General features: G+C 42.7%; 1 protein-coding gene and 1 long non-coding RNA gene across 2 annotated transcripts in view; both read left to right on the top strand.

Annotated features, from left to right (window-relative positions):
- The first annotated feature begins 509 nt into the window (after window positions 1–509).
- On the top strand, window positions 510–2,645 carry LOC120402241. Its single transcript, XR_005597077.1, has 2 exons — window positions 510–945; window positions 1,631–2,645. It is a non-coding gene; the product is annotated as an uncharacterized LOC120402241 (long non-coding RNA).
- A 9,832-nt stretch (window positions 2,646–12,477) lies between these two features.
- The window catches only part of ACTR2 (actin related protein 2), a 61,901-nt gene continuing 55,291 nt past the window's right edge, over window positions 12,478–19,087 (top strand). Inside the window, exon 1 of the mRNA XM_039529558.1 lies at window positions 12,478–12,497. The gene's annotated coding sequence lies outside the window, so the exon portion shown is untranslated. The remainder of the gene's footprint in view (window positions 12,498–19,087) is intronic.

Consider the following 19,087-nt stretch of genomic DNA (forward strand, 5'->3'; position numbering starts at 1 on the left):
GTGGCCGCGGGGGGGGCGGGGCAGCAGTGGGAGCAAGGGCAGGGCAGCAGGGGGGTGCAGTGGGTTGGAGGGAGCAGTGGTAGGGTGGCAGGGCAGCAGTGGGTGGGTGGGCGCCGCAGGGGGGTGCAGTGGGTAGAGAGAGCAGGGGTAGGAGGTCAGGGCAGCAGTGGGTTGGAGGGAGCAGCAGGGGGGTGCAGTGGGTTGGAGGGAGTAGGGGTAGGAGGTCAGGGCAGCAGTGGGTTGGAGGGAGCAGCAGGGGGGTGCAGTGGGTAGAGAGAGCAGGGGTAGGAGGTCAGGGCAGCAGTGGGTTGGAGGGAGCAGGGGTAGGGTGGCAGGGCAGCAGTGGGTAGAGGGAGCAGGAGTAGGAAGGAAGGTCAGTAGTGGGTTGGAGGGAGCAGGGGCAGGATGGTGAGGCAGCAGGAGTGCAGGGCAGCAGTGAGTAGAGGGGGCAGGCCAGCAGAGGGAGGGGGAAAGCAGGGGAAGGAAGGCCTGGCAGCAGAGGGGCTGGAGGAGGGGAGGAGAGAGGAGCAGGGTAGGGAGTGTGGGATTAGGGCAACAAGGGAAGAGTAGGAATAGGGTCAGCAGTTGGGAACAGAGTGGGAGATCGGCAGCCTGGGACACACCTGCATGCAGCAATGCACCTAGCAGTGCCCAGGCAATTACACACCCATTTGGCCTTGCTCAAAACCACACCAGTCCAACTACCACAGTTCTCCTCTGTGCCAAACTTAACCAGCACGTGGTCATCTGGGATGGGACCCACTAGGGAAATAGTCCCTACTGTGGAAATAGTCTAAATACTGCTGTGCATAATGCACTGGTCATTGGTTAGGTCACCTGTCTGCTTTGGTTTCTGACAAACATTGAAATGCCAGAGCCACTTACCTGTACACATAGCATTGAACACACCATGGTACTTATTTTGCCAGCATCAGGGTCTTCAAGGTGGGTCTCCTTGGTTCTATTCCAATCGCTAGCTTGTCTCAGAAGATGCTATCGATGAGCATGCTGCGAGGTGGTCAGAAGCTGTGTGGGAGCACTGGTCACTGCCTAGGGTAATAACGAAATCCAGATCAAGCGGAACTGAACCACTTGCAACATACTGGCCTATGAATGGGGGTCCATGTGTCTAGCTGAGATAAGCAACACTCAGACTGACAAGAAGTGCCATGAAATAGTTAAGAGACTTGCAATCCAGTACAATAGAGTGGAGACGGTTATAGTAGTTAGTGTAAGGAGGAAAACATTTTGTGTGTGTCTGTGCATAAGTTGCCACACACCTCACTGCTTCCTCGTTCCACTGTATATTGAAGACGTCATCTTTACTTAGATTTATTATAAAAAATGCAACATACAGGTATTGTAACTGCTACTTTAGTCACTGAACTTTCATCTCACCTTGCTTTCAGACTCCCAACAGCAGCATTTTTTTTTTTTTTTTTGGTTTGTAGAATTTGTGAGTGCTTTCATGAGCAAAAATGGGTCTAAGGCAGGGTCATCCAGAATTATAGTGGGAATAGACACACCATTAAGGCCAGTGTTGATCTGTGGGAAGACAGTTCTTTGAACAGTCTAGAAAAATTTAGAATTTTTTAAAATTCTAGTGTGATGTGCTTTTCTTTGTTACCAGTGAGAAGCCTATTGTGACGATCCACTGAGACTTGCATCACCACTGCTTAGTTCCCCGTTTCGTTCATGTACTCCTGATCCTGTCGGTGGCACAGAATAGTGACATCAATATCTGCAGCAGAGTTTTGGAACTGCAATTGTTTAAATCCTTCAGTGATTGCTACCACATTGGCAACCTGTCAGTATAGCACCATTAAGATCTCCATGACAACAGAACTCACCGTGGTCTTTCCCAAACCCAAACTGGTGCTCGACTATCCATTAACTCTCTGGAGTAGCTAGCTCCCAAGAATCAATCTCCATTTTCCTTTCCATGGAAAACAGAGCTCTCCTCATAGTTCTGCAATGTTGAGGCTAGTTCAACAGAGATGTACAGGAAAGTCTCTTCATTTTATTCCTTCTGATGATATGCAGCCACTGGTGTTTTTCCTAGATCTTGAGAACAACTGTCTTTTCACTCTGATTCAGACCCAGTGCTTTACCCACAGTGAACATCCTGCTCAAGTTCCACACAGATCTACATATTCCCAAAGCGATGTGAGTTATGAGACTGTTTCAAAAATAACTCTGTGAACTGCTGCCTTTGGTTTCTGACTCTCCACAGGTTCTCGGACTAGAACATGCAACACTGCAGCCATCTCATAATTGCTTTTCAAAAGTCCCAGTAAATTTTCTTTCTGAGCAAGTAGCAAGGCCTGAGTGCCCAGCCTGGCCTCCATTTTGAGAACAGGACTTGAAAATATCACCAGTTACTGGGAATTTATGGGCGATTCTGAGGGACTGATGAGAGTTTGACCACTACTCTGACACTTCCTCTGGGCTCTTAGCAGGGCCTTTCAAAGTCTCCCACAAATCACTGCTTCAGGAAGCTGTGCTGAGAAATAGGAAGTAGGTATCCAGGAAGCAGTGAACAGTGTGATGTAGTACATATGTGGACGAGGGGCAAAACTGCACCCAAAACTACATGGCAAGTGTGAATACTCTGTATTGCTAGTTCTAACACCAGTGCTCTCCTGGCCGTTGTGTTTTTTGGATGCTTGAGACACTTTAAAGCAGTGGTGCCCACACTTTTTCTGTTGCACCCTGTTACCAGTAATGGAATCTGACCGCACCCCCCTCCATTACTGCACAGTTGGATCAGCAGAGGAGCTTGGGCTGAAGGTGGAGCTGGGGGCAGAACTGGGATGGGGGAGGAGCTGGGGCTACAGGTGGAACTGACCTGGGCACAGAGGGAATGAGGGCAGAGTTGTGGCTGAGGGCGGAGCGGGGCTGGATGATGCTCCATCCCTGCTTCCATGGGGGCTGACCCAGACTGCACCATGCCCCCTCCCGTACACCCCCCTAGGGGAATGTACCCCCCAGTTTGGGGACCACTGCTTTAAGGGGATCCTGTTCTCAAACAGTGCTGAGCATCCACCTTTAAGATTACTCAAATGAGCACCAAAAGAAGCACCCAAAATCATTTGTCACTTTTTTAAAAATTGGCCATGAATGTTTTATGAGTGCCCATGCTCAGATTATGGTGCACTGAGAGTTGTTACATTTCATCTTTGAAAGCAAAGACATGCCTGCAAACATTTAAAAGTTATTAATAGTAGCATGGGGTGTGTGGGGGGAAATAAGACATCCTATTTAACTCCACTGACTGAAATGCACTGGAATGCAAAATGGACAAATATTTTGCTACAAAATAGGGATGATGTGGACGGTTGGCTATATTACAATCTCTAAGGCAGTGGTTCTCAGACTTTTGTACTGGTGACCCCTTTCACATAGCAAGCCTCTGAGTGCGACCCCCCTCCCTTATAAATTAAAAACACTTTTTAATATATTTGACACCATTATAAATGCTGGCTGCAAAGCAGGGTTTGGGGTGGAGGCTGACAGCTCGCAACCCTCCATGTAATAACCTCCCAACTCCCTGAGGGGTCCCGACCCCCAGTTTGAGAACCCCTGCTCTAAAGTATGTTTGATAGCACAGCATAGCTGTAGAAGTCGGGACCTCTTTCTTATAATATTAATAATAATTTGCACTATCGTAGCACATTTTATCAGAGGACCTCAAAACACTTTAGAAGTATTAATTAGTTAAGCCTCACGATCTCCTCTGTGGTAGGAGACATTTCATTACACTCATTTTACATTTGTGAAAACGGAGACATGGAGAGGTTAAGCAATATGGTTCAGGTTGCAGAGTAAGTCAGTGGTACAACTGGAAGAACTCAAGATTCCTGAATCCCAGTCCCCTACTCTGACCCTTAAAACAAATCCCAAGTCAATTACATGTCTGACCCTATAGATACCTATCTTTTTTTTTTGAAGCATTAGTTTGTATAAAATTATCCATCAGAACACGCCATTTACAAAGTGCCCTAAGTATCGTTACTAGGACATTTTTAAACTGTGCAAGTCTTAACAGCTCCTTTTAATCAGCTCAGGAATTTAAATCCCCACCAAACACATATTATCTTATGTTATTTCATTACAAAGGGCATAGTATAATGCGCTGACCAAAGTTTATCTTGCAACTTGCCCTAGGAAGGGGGAGACTAATCCACAGGTTGATTGCAAGATCACTGAAACTTGCCATGTAGAAAAACATAAGCAGTAATGTTTCCATCTTCAGACCACAAACTAACTGTGTGACCACAGCAGTTATAACATAGCTGTTAACAAGTGATACAGGCAATTTCACAACGCTGAAACCCATTATTTATGTCAATAGACACACTGACTTCTGCGGGACTACCCAAGGCCTGCTGTTGATGTCAAAGGAAGTTTTTCTATTGACAGCAATGAAAACAGGAGTGAGTCCCGAGTGAGAACTGCAACTGCACCCTGCCCTGTAGCTTTTTGTTTCAATAAATTAGTGAAGGTCACACATCTGACACCTCTCCATTTACTTTTGTTTTTATATGCCAGGAGGGGGGGGAAGGGGCCTAGAAAATCAATAAAAAGGAAGTGTAAAAAGTACTATTAATAATTTAAAATATTGAACATTAGTTTAAAAGGGTTTGTATTTGTTTACATTTTTTACAAGATCTTCCCTGTATTACTAGTCAGGGAGATTAATATAGATATATACAAAATAATAAATGGGAAGTACAGTCCTCTTGTTTAATGGTTATTATAACACCCTGTAAATCCTTGAATTCTCATAGACTCATAGACTTTAAGGCGAGAAAGGACCATCATGATCATCTAGTCGGATCTCATGCACATTGCAGGCCACAGAACCTCACCCACCCACTCCTGTAATAGCCCCATAACCTCTTGGAACAAATGTCGATATATTATGTATATATATGGCCCCTGAGACATACACTGTATAGTAGGTGATGAGATGTGCAGGAGTGTCCCACAATGCAATTCTTGTTTAGCAGACAGTGATTTGTGTTGTCAGCCAGAAAAAGATGTGTTTTTATGCTAAATTCATCTCTGCTGGACTGAGAGTGATTTAGGGGGTGGAATTTTTAACATTTAGAACACAAGGTTGTGCTCCCATTTTTTTTCATTGCTCCATCTCGTATCCTGATTGTTGTTCTTGTTGTTATAATTATTATCTTTTAATGTTTATATTGCAGTAGTGTGCTTAAAGAGCTGTTAGTGGTAGGAAGAGCCTGTTTTCAAACGTAAACTAGCGCTACGGGCTACAGACCACAATTCTCTTCAGCCCTATTTTGCTAGGTGTGGTACAAACCTATAATACATTCTGCCCCTGATAGCTTACAGTAGGCACACAGACAAACCAACAACAGCAGAGAATGATTATATAAAAGTTAATAAACGCAAGACACAAATTAAATTTACATCTGAAGTAGGAGATAGGCTGGGGGAAATAGGGAGGGTGTTTCATCTCAGACAAATTATGTCTTTAGAATTTGAGATGTTTGTATTTGAACTGTCTGACCAAACAAAAATAATTAAAAATAAATAATAATAGTAGTATGAGTAGTAATCTTTCTCTCCTGGCTGGTGAAACTAATTAACTCAACTGTCAGTTTATTACTAGTGTGTCCCTATCTGTGTATAAGTTCAAACAGATGAACCAACTCATGGCACCTGCCTATGTCCTAAACTGGAACTGAGAGGGGATTAATGTGCAATATACTCTGCTATGACCCCTGGAGCTGTGGGTTCATAGCTTGTGTCTGACACTAAGCAGCACTGGACGGTCTGAGAGGCCTTGTCTATCTCTTATTCATATGACTCTGTCACAAAAAGGAAGGAGCCATATATTATTTTGGATTCAGTTATGCTAATTAGGAAATATTATCTGTAAACCTTTGAAGGCTGAATTCTGCTGGGACTTTGGGTCTGAGTCTACCCCTATTGTAAAGTTCCCATTGATATGAGTGGTACAGGCTCCAATGCTTACACTCCCTGCAACCCCACTGCACTCAGTGGGGCTGCCAGGGAGTAAATCAGAGCAGAATTTAGCCTGACAAAAACAGTAATCTGCACTGGAGTTACCCTCCTCTTTTCTTAAAGCAGCATAGATATTTTCTTAGCAATACAAAAGGACTCGTGCTGTCATGGATGTAGTGACTGGAAGGCTTGCACGCACTGATGCTCTCTAATATTCTTCTTTGCTAACACATTCTAAATTATTACTTGAAGTATTTTTTTCTATGCTGAGTAGCAGTTTTTGACTTAAAAAAAGGAAGAAGAATCACAATTGTTTCTCACAAGAAAACCGAAACCAAACCAGCATGTATATGACAAAGGCAGTGCCTAATTATAAACAGCCCACATTAATGCTGCAATGGGAAGATGTGATTATACCCCAAAAAGTCAACATGTTCTCTCCTCCCTGCACTTTAGATAAAAACAGAGTAGCTGAAAATAGTTGTTTTTTTTTCTGCATATAATCCACCCCTGGGGAAAGTCACAAATTTACTTCTGGATACATAAAAACTAGTTGAAATACTGCAATAAATTTGATTGATACCAGAAAAAAAATGTTGATTTTGGCGCATCACTAATATAGTGCCACTATTGAAGTGCTCACAATTCTCCCATACTGCTTAATACAAATATAGGACTTCTAATCTTTCAAGGGCTTTGAGACAGTCATTGCAATTTCTTGCAATACCTTTGGGAGATCTTACTATATTAACTTTAGGTATCATTGTGGGCCAGGGACTGTAGGTAATTCTATATGGGAGGGTGATCACAGCTCTCCAGAGACTAGAAACAGCAGGTAATGCATTCATAACAAATATATATTCCTTTCCAAGGACCTGGTCCTGTAGGGTTCTTTCATGTCACCCCTCCTGTTCAATATCCATTTGTGGCCACTGAGAGATAGTGAAACATTCTGACCTGCAGTGTCACCAATGGGTGGATGACACTCAGATCTACATTTCCTTTTTGTCCAGTCCTGATACAGCAGATTCTGTGCTTTCCCAGTGCATGCTGGGGTGTATGGGCAGGGGAAGTGGATAGACTCCAAACTGGCTTTGACTCAATCCTGATCTTAGGCAGAACTAATGATGATTGGCATAGGCACTGACTTCTATTGGCACTGGTGGGTGCTTGACCACCCCCTCCCGGCCCCGCCCTGACTCCATCCTTGCCCCACCCCCTCCCGCCCCCATACCAACCCATTCCCCAAAGTCCCCATCCCAATTCCACCCCCATTCCTACTCCTTCCCTAAATCCCTGCCCTGTCCCCCCTTCCCCTGAGTGCTCCTCCCTCCTCCCTCCTGGAGCTTGCTACAGCTGTTTGGTGGCGGCAAGCACCAGGAGGTAGATGGAGGAGTGGGGACGCAGCACGCTCAGGGGAAGAGGCGGAGGCGGTGAGGTGGGGTGGGGTGGGGCGGGAAACTTGGCTCCTGGTGGCTGCAGAGCACCCATGGGTGCTCCAGCCCCAGAGCACCCACGGAGTCAGTGTCTATGATGATAGGTGGTGTGAATCATTTTGGGGAACGAGCAAGGGTGCTTAGTGCATTTTCCTTTGGGACTGTATGTCTCATTTGTGCCAAGAGATTGGGGCCATCTCAGTTCTTAAGTTCTCAGGTAGCAGCTCTAGGACACAGAGAAGGCTCCATGTATTCTGTAGCAACTTGGACCCTAATTTTGCAGCAAGGTCCCTAGATTCTATGGCTTTGTAGAACAGCAGATTGGAAATTCTGTGGCAGCTTCAGTTTAAATTTGAAAATGGAGGATTTTCTTGAAATAAGGATAAAGGCAAACAATACAACCAGTACAGTACTTAGTGTGTTATTTGGTTTGATATTCAGTTCAGTTAACAATGCTGATTTTAAAGCTATCTTTAGGTTTTCAGAGTTGCCACCCCCTACAGATGAGTTCACACTTCTATGAGCTTTTCTTTCAGGTGATCATCTGCAGATTCAGACAGACATCACTGCATGGGTTACACTTGGGTCACATTTTCAATGTTATTTTCACAGCCAGGAGGACAAAGAGGATATTGAGCTGGATCCTAAGCTGGCATAAGTTATCATAGTGCCCGTGTTTCAGTGCCCCTATGGCAATTCACATCAGCTGAAGATCTAGCTGGTTTGGTTTTTTAAATGAAAGCTTAAATTCTGAAGCATGATTTTGCAGCATAGGTTAGATTATATGGATGCAGAGTCATGGAGTTTACAGGGTCCTGGACACAGTGCCTGTTTCTATCTAACATCAGTCCAGAGGTTGTGCCTCTTTCTTTATGATGCAGACCCTGGCATAGTGACTCAGATCTTCGTGAACTGTAACGTGGATTACTGTACCACAGTGCACTTGGAGCTACCTTTGAAAAATGCCTCTTAAGTGAGGGGGTCAAGGTACCATATCGGCACATAACACCAAGGCCAAATTCTGCCCTGACTCACATTTTCTGCAACCCCACTAAAGTCCACAGGGTTGCACACGGTATGAGTCAGGGCAGCACATTACTCTCCAGCTATCTATTTGCATCAGAGTGCAATTTTATGAGGTTAGTTATCATCTACAAAGCCCAAAATGCTCTAGCATAGTTATCCAAGAGGACTGCTTCTCGCTACAGGGCACAGGGTTTTACTTAGTTTGCTCAACCCACTGAAATTAGTTTGCTTTCACATAATACTGAGACTTGGAGTTTTTTATGTTGTTGCTCTGGAATGGGGGTATGCATAGTTAGTCCTTAAGATCAGAGGCTGGAATTTTCTAATGACTTTTATAAACATATAGTATTTGCCAAAGGGCACAAAAATACATTTATAAATAAACAAAACACAGGACTACTGCCAGGAGGAGCAAAAATGAAATTCACCAAACTAACACATGCAGCTGTTTTCTTGTATTGTCCCTTCTACTGCTTCATCCCTTTATTTTTATTTTTCCATCTCCGGGCCATTTCCCCCTTTTTGACATTATTTTCTTACCTCCTGCTTCTTTACTTTTAAAAGCAGTACCCTTTTCTCTCATTTTCTCCCTTTTATATTCACACTCTTTGTTGTCCTCCCATTTGCCAGTCTCATATCCCCTTGGTTTCTTTTTTGTGCCAACATCTGTCCTCTTTGCCAGGAGTGATATGCCTAGCTCACTGAACCTAACCCTTGTTCTGGTGAAGCTCCACCATATGATGGAATGGCAGATGGGCATCCCTTTCTGCTATAGCCTGGCAAAAGGGTTGCCTTTTTTTCCATCTACTTTGTTTCGTGGCTCCCCCTCTCAGTCAGCCCCAGGAAGCAGAAGGGGAGAGCCTGCTTGGAGTGGAGCAACATGAAGCTCACATATCCTCATACAGCTAAGTTAAGTGTCAGGGGAGTAAAAGAGAGGTTTGCATCTTGGGAATACACCTGTGCCTGCAATTCTGTATATATCACCTTTTCTGTAACAGGTGTACATTCAGTTCTATAGGAGCGGGGTGGAAGGTGGGTGGCTTTCAAGGAGTCACTTATTGCTTTACTCATTTACTGTATTGAGGAAGGACACATTTGAGGTCATGCAACTTTTACCACCTCGGTTATTGCTTTCCTGTGCCCTACACCGGATTAGTCTGAGCCCCTGGCAAGGCACCCACCTCTAGGATGAAAAACACTGCTCTAGTTCAAAGATACAGCTAGCTCCTATCTCCTTTACTTCCCCCATTCTGATCTTTCAGTCTCCGCTATACTTATCTCTATATTATATTGTTACTCCTTGGTCCTCCCCAGATCTCTGCCCCTAAAATCTTTCTCTCAACCCTGTGTTTCTTGCTCACTCTCTCTCCCTGAGCTCCCCAGGCCTGTTTCTGTCTCAGGGATGAAATTAATCCTGTGTAGAAAACCAGCACAAGGCCTATTTCTCATGTCCCACTTAAGCCCTAAATGTAGGGCCTAAGTGGTGCATAGGCCTTCTACTGGACCTCTGCACATGGATGACCTTCATCTCGACAGTTTTGCTTGAATACTGTAGGATTTGGAACTTTTGTAAGATTTGGTGAGATCTGAAAAGAAGGTTGTATAACTGGTTAATCTTATCGACAATTATAATTGGGTAGCTTCCTTAGCTGATAGACTAAACCTTGGCCAAAAGTCATATACTACATTAAACTAACAGAAAACCAGATGCATTTTTTTTAAATTATGATTTTTTGTTAAGCATGAGATTGTCTGGTCGATACAACAAAAGCCCAAAACAACTCAGTCTTTGGATAATCTGTTAGAAGAGTGTAATGCTATTACCTTTATTCTACCCTTGATTTGTTGATACTAGTCAGCTATAACCTATAGACCTGTAGTCAATAACTATATTTTAAATCCTTGAGCAATCAATTCAGAGAAAGGGTTATACATTATTCAGTATGCATCTCGGTTAAATCAAACAGTCTCTGGGATCATATTGGATCTTTCTCTATATTTAGAGCTCCTGATTTAGTTATTTGGTGAGGATGACATTGATTGGTTTAAACAAATCTTCATAGACCTAGCAAAAATGGTTTTGGACCAAGCCTTGAAAAATTGTTGGTGTACACTTTTTTTTTTTAATACTTGTACCACTTAACAGATTTTGAGAATCAAGATGAATAAAGGATAAATTTCCACTGAAGATCCAAAATACATTATTCAACAAATTTCAATGGTGTAGCTTCAGCAAGCAATAGGAATAATTTAGTTGAGAAGTGAGAACTTCACAAACATTCTTGAGTCTATATGGTATACTTCAATAATGTAATGAACCTAGCATTAACTTCTTGTACAACGTATACTAAGAGACACTCAACAGATAAAGCTCAAATTCTATTTTAATCAATTAATAACTTGTGAACTTTGAAGTTATAGCTGCAAGATTTCTAGAGTGAGTACAAATGTAAATCCTTTATCACTGTTATACAGAAATTAAACAAACAACCCAACCCTGAGTTTATTTCTGTGTAATTCACATCTTCATTGATTGTGTGAATTTTTCTTTAATTAAAAAAAAAAGGATTTCGCTATACCAGTTAAATGCAGGATTTTGGTAGATGGTCATATTCTTATATATACACAACAAAAATGAAACATGCAATTCTTAAAGCCAAAAGAAATATTTCATTTTACAGCTAAAAGATAGCAGTGTTAATAACTAAGGGCCAAATTCTGCCACCCTTACTCATTGAGACTATTAATGGAGTAAGATACAGTATTACTCAACAGAAGGAAAGGTGGCAGAATTGGGCCTCAAATTGGCACTGTGTGATGACTGTCAGAAAAATGAAGAATAATCAGAGGTCCAACAGCTAATGAGATGCAGGACACACATTCCTGAATTGTGGCTATAAAAGCATGATTCAGGACTAAAATATTCCAGTCAAGATTTAAAAAAGGGGGAGGAGGGGAAGTGTTACATAAAGTTAACTTCAAAATCCTTATTTAGGCCTACCTAAATAAGTAGATGAATTTTCAGGAGTGCCAAACAGTTCCCTTTGGGTCTCAATGGGACTAACTGTACTGCTCACCATTGTGAGTAAGGGGTTCATAATCTGCCCTGTATGACACAGAAGAATTATCTTTTAATGTATTTTTTCATCTCTAGTAGGGTTGTTGCACTAATTCTTCTATGGAGTCCTTTCCCTGAGACCACATGCAGTATCAAAATGGTACTGATCAAGCAGCTCCGGCTTCTCCCTAGGACAGAAAACAAAAGGAATAAAAATAGATACCTAATTTCAGCAGCTATAAATTCATCACTAATTAAAGACTAACTATGGAGTTTTCACTGGCTATTGTGGTAAAAAAATAGCAAGATAATTTACTAAATTTATTTATTCTTTTAGCTTTCAAAAATCTATTTAAAGATCAAGTAATACACAGTTCAGTTTAATAGGACACCATCACTATATAATTTATGCATTGCCTACGTTCATTAACTAATGAGATTATTTTTATACCACATAAAAAGGTCATAGTTTGAACGCATGAGATTAGTTTACAATATAATCCAGCCAATTGGTAGTACTATATTCCACAATGTAAGAACTGTTTTATACCACATTTTAAGTACTTTTTAAATTAAAATTTAAAACATATACTAATATAAATCTAAAACAAGTGAGTCATTAAGTGGCAATGGGATAAAAACACTTAAGCTTGATACTGGTCACACAAGATTTCACTTGAGATGGAACATGATATATTCAAGAGGACAGCATGACAAGACTTATTTGGTCATCCACATGCCTTTATTACTCCTAGGGGAATTATGTGCCGCTGCACATGTGCAGAATTCATGTGTCCCATTTCTCTGCAGAAAATACATTTTGCTGGAGAGGCTTTGCAGTTACACCTTTTGCCCACCAGGGGCTGCTGTGGCGTCAGAACAGAGAGAGCCTGCTCACCACTCACCTGCCATAGCAATCAGCAGCTGATAGGGAGAGAGCAGAGGCTGAATTCCTCACAGCTCCCTGCCTGTGGGGCCAGGTGAGGAAGCATGAGATAGGGGAGAGAACAGACAGAGCGGATACACAGGGCTGGGGGTGGGGGTCACATAGTTGGGTTCAGAAGGACAAGTGTGGGGGACAGACAGGACTGGGGGCTGAATGAGAGTGGGGGGTGCAGGGCCACATGGGGATGGGGGCAGCTGAGTGGGAGTGCAGAGACTCTGGTGGGTAGTAGGGGCAGGGACATATGGGGACAGGGGTGCAGGGACACATGGGGTGGGGAAGGGGTGGATGAGTGGGGGTGCAGGGACACATGAGAACAGGGGCAGGGGGAGCAGGGATACATGGGGACTTGAGACGTGCATGGATATTGGGAAGGTGGGTGTAGGGACACATGGGAACAGAGAGCAGGGGGTGGCTGAGTGGGGGTGCAAAGACACATGGGGACAGGGGGAAAAGGGTGCATGGGGATGGGCGCGGGGGGTGCAGGAACACATGGGGACAGGGGGAAGGGTGGCTGAGTGGGAGTGCAGGGACACATGGATGGGGGACAGGGGGAGCAGGGACACATGGGGACAGGGTAGATGTGCCTGACTGATTGGGAGAGGCCAGGGGTCAGCCAGGGTCTGCATGGGGAAGGCTCCCCAACAATCCCTCTCCACTTCACCCCTCCCCCAAATGTTCCATACTTCTCCCACCCACACCCAACAAACCTCCAGGTTCACTCCCAGGCTCCTTCCAAGCAACTACACCCCTCTCCCTCAGCTCTTCCATGACCCTTGACTCACCCAAGCCTTCGAACAGCTTCTGAGGGGCACGGGAAATACGTTTCTGTATTGTAGTTTAAATGAATTATTACTCAAAGTTCTGTATTCATATGCCTAGTAAGGAATCTGTAAAAAAACATTCCCTGAATCTTTTTTGTTGTCTGTATTGTTACAGACATACTTGTTGCAAGGAATTTTGAAACAAATGACCAAAATAATTGAAACTGGTGTGACTATATTGTGTTGTTTTGACAAAATATGCAGAATTTTAAAATATTGTGCACAGATTTTTTGGGGGGGGCACAGAATTCCCTCAGGAATACTTTATGGAAGAGATGTAACTTGAAACTATTACTTAGGTAGTACACACCTTGGGAACAAGGACTAGAACTTCCTGTGGGTTTCTTACAGGACTGATCTCACCATAGATGCTAGAGTGTCCAGGCCAAATTTAACCCTAGTGTAAACTGATATAATTCCATCCAAGTCAGTAAAGTTGCATCTATTTACACCCATTCTGAATTTGGCCCTTAATCCAGAATTTGCAGTCTCATACATCTGTTGACCAATTTCAGATCAAGACTGCCCTCCACTGGTTGCTTCTTTTTAATAAAACAATATTCTCTTCTGGAGGCACTGGTTCCATCATTCCATTCACAAAAAGGTGTGTGATCTTCTCATGTATGATTTTGTGCTTGAGAATGTTGGAAGATCTGAAGGACTGCAGACTCAAGCGTGTTCTGGAGGCAGTAATAGGAGCCTGAGGAGTAGAAGCTTGTCTCCTGCATAGTCTGTTACATGCTTTCCCTTTGAAAAAAGTCACTTGCTACCTGTTGTTGGCCAACCACTGATCACTAAAGCTTGTAGACTCTTTTTTGGAGGACATGGTAGCTGGAAGAGCTTCCTCCTCCCCCTCTCTCCACCTTGCTTTATCCTAGATTTTCTGGAATAGATAACTCCTGAGAAACTTGGAAAAGCTGAGGAGCTGTCTTGCTCACTTGTCACCTTTTCAAACTCTGACCCAGAAATGGCTTCTTATTTAGAATCTTCTCATTGAAATACCTTCAATGAGAAGATTGAAAAATACCTTAAAAATATATACATGATGAAAATCTCATGGAATCCATGAATGTATCTGAATATAGGAAGCTGCAGTGGAGAGCTTTTGCATTACTATCCTTACTTTTTGTTCTTGATGGTCACCATTCCTGGTAAGAGAGGCTCATGGAAAGGCTTTCTGATGTGGAGTCAGTTTGTTTTTAAAATTCACAAGCTATTGAAAGCCTCCTGAACCAGAGCTATTTGGCTTACAAATACCCCACAAATGTGTCTGCAGAGTTTCTGTGTTCCTTGAAGACAAGCTATATCTTGCACAGATTAGAAGCTCTGATGACTGACAGAAGAGCTTGTAAATTCTGCAAGACTAATGAAGAACTGTGCCATCCATCAAGAGCTAACCAGCATTATCAGCGGATCACTTCAATAACTGAATATTCCACCTAATCTTATCATTATGCACTAGGTCCCTTTGAGCACTATTGAATAAATCACATTTAGACTTTCTAGATAGATCAAGCCCTTTTTAAAAAAAAATAAGATCTAACTTTACAAAATGTAAGGGCTTGTTTCTCCACTGCCTTGCACCTAATGTCAACATTCACGCCTGTGCAAAATGGGTGTAATACACTACCTGATCAGAATGATAATGTTTTACATTCACTCTGCACAGATCTAAATGACTACACAAGAATTTAACAAAGAAATTGATAGGTATCAGGCTTGCTATCCCAAGGGGGGACTCTGACACACTTCAAACCAAATGCACTGCTTCAGGTAGAATAAACAAACAGATTAACTAACTATAAAGATATATTTTAAGTGATTACAAGTCAAAGCATAACAAGTCAAATTTGGTCAAATGAAATAAAAGCAAGACACATTCTAAGCTGATCTTAACACTTTCAATGCCCTTACAAACTTAGATGCTTCTCACCACAGGCTGGCTGGTTGCTCTTCAGCCAGGCTCTCCCCTTTGATCAGCACTTCAGTCGCTTGGTGTGGTGTCTGTAGGTGTAGGTGGAAGAGCACGGCAAATGTCTCTCCCTTTTATCATATCCTTTCTTCCCTCTTGGCTTTGGCCCCCCACCTTCAGAATCAGGTGATATTACTTCATCGCAGTCCCATACTGACCAAAGGAAGGGGGGTGACTCACTTGAACAGATCCTTTTGTTGCTGTGAGGCTGGGCTGGGTTTGTCTCATACCTGCCCTGATGAGGTGTGAACTGCCTCTCTGCTCTTGGAGAGTTTTTGCCTGGGCTTATTTTAAGCCATGAAGATACATTTTCAGCCTCATAACTATATATGTGAAATTATAACCTATAACATTACTGTAACAATTACTATAACAAAAATGCTCAGTGCATCATGAGCCTTTTGAAGACACCCAACATAACAAACTTTGCATTGGATACCACACAATAATTTTACAAGGATGAATATGGGGGTCCTCTATGATGGCTCCCCGATCAGAAAACGGGATTCCGGAAGGAATGCTTTGGTTTGACCTGAGTCTAGGAGAGCTCTGATGAACTCTATCTTCTGGGTAAAGGTAGAGTTGATTTTGACACATTCAGTATTAGTCTAAGTGCATCAAAAGTTGATCTTGTCAGGTTCATGTGCTGCTCCACCTGTGCTTTGATACGGCCCCTGATAAGACAGTCATCTAGGTATGGGAATACTTGTACCTGTTGCCGCCTCAACAAGGTGACTACAACTGACATGCACTTGGTATACACCCGAGGGGTCACCAACAGCCTGAAGGGGAGAACCATGAACTGATAATGGGCGTTGTTGACCATGAAGCAGAGGAACCACCTGTGGGACAGTACCCTTGACATGTGGAAGTATGCATCTTTGAAGTTGAGGGTGTACCAGTCCCCTGGATCCAGGGAAGGAATAATTGAAGCTAGGGAGACCATGTGGAACTTCAGCTTTTTCATGAATCTGTTGAGGTTCCGCAGGCCTAAAATCGGCCTTAGCCCATGTTTGGCTTTCGGGATTAGGAAATATTGGGAATAGAATCCCTTGCCCCTGAATTCCTGAAGGGCCTACTCTACCGCTCTGGCTTCTAGGAGTGCATGCACTTCCTGTATGAGAAGTTACTCGTGAGAAGGGTCCCTGAAGAGGCAAGGGGGTGGGCGGGAGGAAGGGAAGAGAATTGGAGAGAATATCCCAATTCTACCATGCATAAGACCCACTGGTCTGAAGTAATCTGGGCTCAGGCAAGGTAGAAATGGAATAGCTAATTCACAAAGTGGGGAGAAAGGTCCAGGATTCTGCCTGGTGCATCGCCCCCAGGCACACCTTCAGAAGTTTTGCTTGGGGGCTAAAGACTGCCTTGCCCAGCTCTGACCCTGGTTGTAAGAGGGCTATGAAGGCTTTCGCCTATTACTTCTGCCCTGCTTCCTGTTGTAATCTTGTCTGGACTGAGCATGGTGGAGGCTGAGACTTGAAATGCTTCCTTTGTGGGGTTGGTGTATGGAGCCCCAGGGATTTCAGTGCTGCGCGCGAGTCCTTGAGACTATTGAGCTTAGAGTCTGTTTGTTCCGAGAACAGACCTGATCCATCAAAGGGCAAGTCTTGAATTGTTTGTTGGACCTCGTGTGGGAGGCCTGAAACCTGCAGTCATGAGCTCAGCTCCTTCGCATAGCTGTTGCAGTGAACATTGTGTGGTTTGCCGAGTCTGCTGAGTCCAGTGCAGCTTGCAAGGAGGTCCTTGTGATAACCTGGCCCTCTTTGAGGATAGCTCCAAAGTTGGACCGAGAATCATCTGGGAGCAACTCTTTGAACTTGTGCGGCACCAGCAAGTGCGAGCGGTGCTGGGTAGCCGCACAGCCATCTTCGGTGCCGGAGAGTGGCAGCAGCCGGGACCCACAGCCTGCCATTAAAAAAAAATTGGCTCATGTGCCACCTTTGGCACGCGTGCCGTAGATTGAGGACCTCTGTTCTAGTATATACAGTGTATACTGTGTGTACTGTACTTTATGGTAATTTTCGCTATATGCAATTTTCCTCTTACGCGCTGACCTTAGAAACTAATCCCCGCATACGAGGTGACTCCACTGTATTCATTTTTGAAAGTCTATAATAAGCGATGCTTGGGGGGAAAGGGGGGAAGCAAGCTGGAAGTTTCGCCTAGGGCGCAAAATATCCTTATACCGGCCCTGGGTCCCATGTCTAGTATCTAAGATGCCTATCACTCTGGTGTTTAAGTGCCGTTATACAACTAAAGGTAACAATAAGCTGTTGCTCAGAGCTGCCACCTCCTGTCCATACTCCCTACACTCATATCCTGACCAATTTCTAGTCAGCACCAGCCAAAATGTTCCCTTTCCCTGTTCATCTCCAGAATTAACTGCACACAGAAAGCATATTCCCATAAAAATAAGCAGACACAAATATTCAGGTGGCAAAAATAAGAATGAAATATGAAATAAATGTGAAATTAAACAGTTTACAATATATTTTTTCTCTTACCAACAGTTATATTTCCATGAAATTAGACCCAATGAATATACAGAAAGAGCAGATTTACTTCTCAAGAAATAGTATATTATGCAGATTAGTTAGTCCCAAGGTAATGATACATTTCAGATATCTGAAGCATAGTGTAGAATTTGTAAAATATTAATTAAAAGGAAAACTTGAAAAAAACATTTCTCTGGAGATTTTGTACCAACTTTAGTTTTAAGTAGCACCTAATATTGCTATAATTGAAAAGTTAGAGAAATGTCTTTTGCTGTTTTTTCCACTTTGTGTATTTGACCACCCTCTGTGCTTTTCACAGCCAGTTTAATTGTTCCCCCATGCATATCGTCAGTTAGATCAAGATGCTGTACACATTTGTTCATGTGTGTAAGTTTACTCTCATGAGTAGTCCTATTCAAGTCAGAGTGAAGTTATGCATGTGTGTGTTTTCAGGATAAGAGCCTTAGTTTCCTCCTTGCAAGGAAGCAGAAAAACACTTATAAAAATGTTTTGATTAAAAAAAAATCAGGATATTATGTAAAAGATGATCTACTATAAACTGGATTTTGTAAAAAAATACTCAAACTTAAAAAAAATGCAAGCTGTCAATGTCCTTTTAGAGATGATCATTTTATAGGAACTTCTAAAAAAACTTCACATATGTAAACAAAAATTTATTTTGCAGAAAAATACATTTTAGCCACGTCTGGATTAGCACTGTAAATAACAAGTAGCTAAATGGCTAGAACTTCACCAAGAGACCCAAAGAAATTAATTTGGTGTTCCTTCATGACTCGGCAGATGGTAGCACAAATAGTCAGTATATTGATTCATAAAGCTCGAACATTCAACTGCCACAGTGAATTACCATTTAAATTAAAGAAGATCAATCTATTTAGATTAAACCATGGAAGCCAAAATACAGGGTAGGATGTATACATGATTTGTAGGCAGAAAACTTCTGTCACTAAGGGTTTGATCTTGCTCCAATGAAGTCAATGGAAATTTTGTCATTGACTTCAAAAGAAGCAGGATCAAGTCCTAATGTAATTAGTATTTCATATTCGATGAGCACTAAGCTCTCCTTTCTTGCACCTTTCTCAGACACTAATAACTCTATTTTGCTAAAGCAGTTAATGAAAATTCTGCACTACCAGAATTAAGATTAAGGAATTCTTGATTTAGAGGAACAAAACATTTTACAGATGAACAAATAATCCCATAAAACTATGATCAAGTGTTATCTTTGGAAATCTTGCTGCAAAGAGTCTAGCTGATTATATATAATAGGAGATATACCCATCTCATAGAGCTGGAAGGGACCTTGAAAGGTCAC

Source organism: Mauremys reevesii, linkage group 3 (genome assembly GCF_016161935.1).
Source record: "Mauremys reevesii isolate NIE-2019 linkage group 3, ASM1616193v1, whole genome shotgun sequence".
Lineage (NCBI taxonomy): Eukaryota > Metazoa > Chordata > Testudines > Geoemydidae > Mauremys > Mauremys reevesii.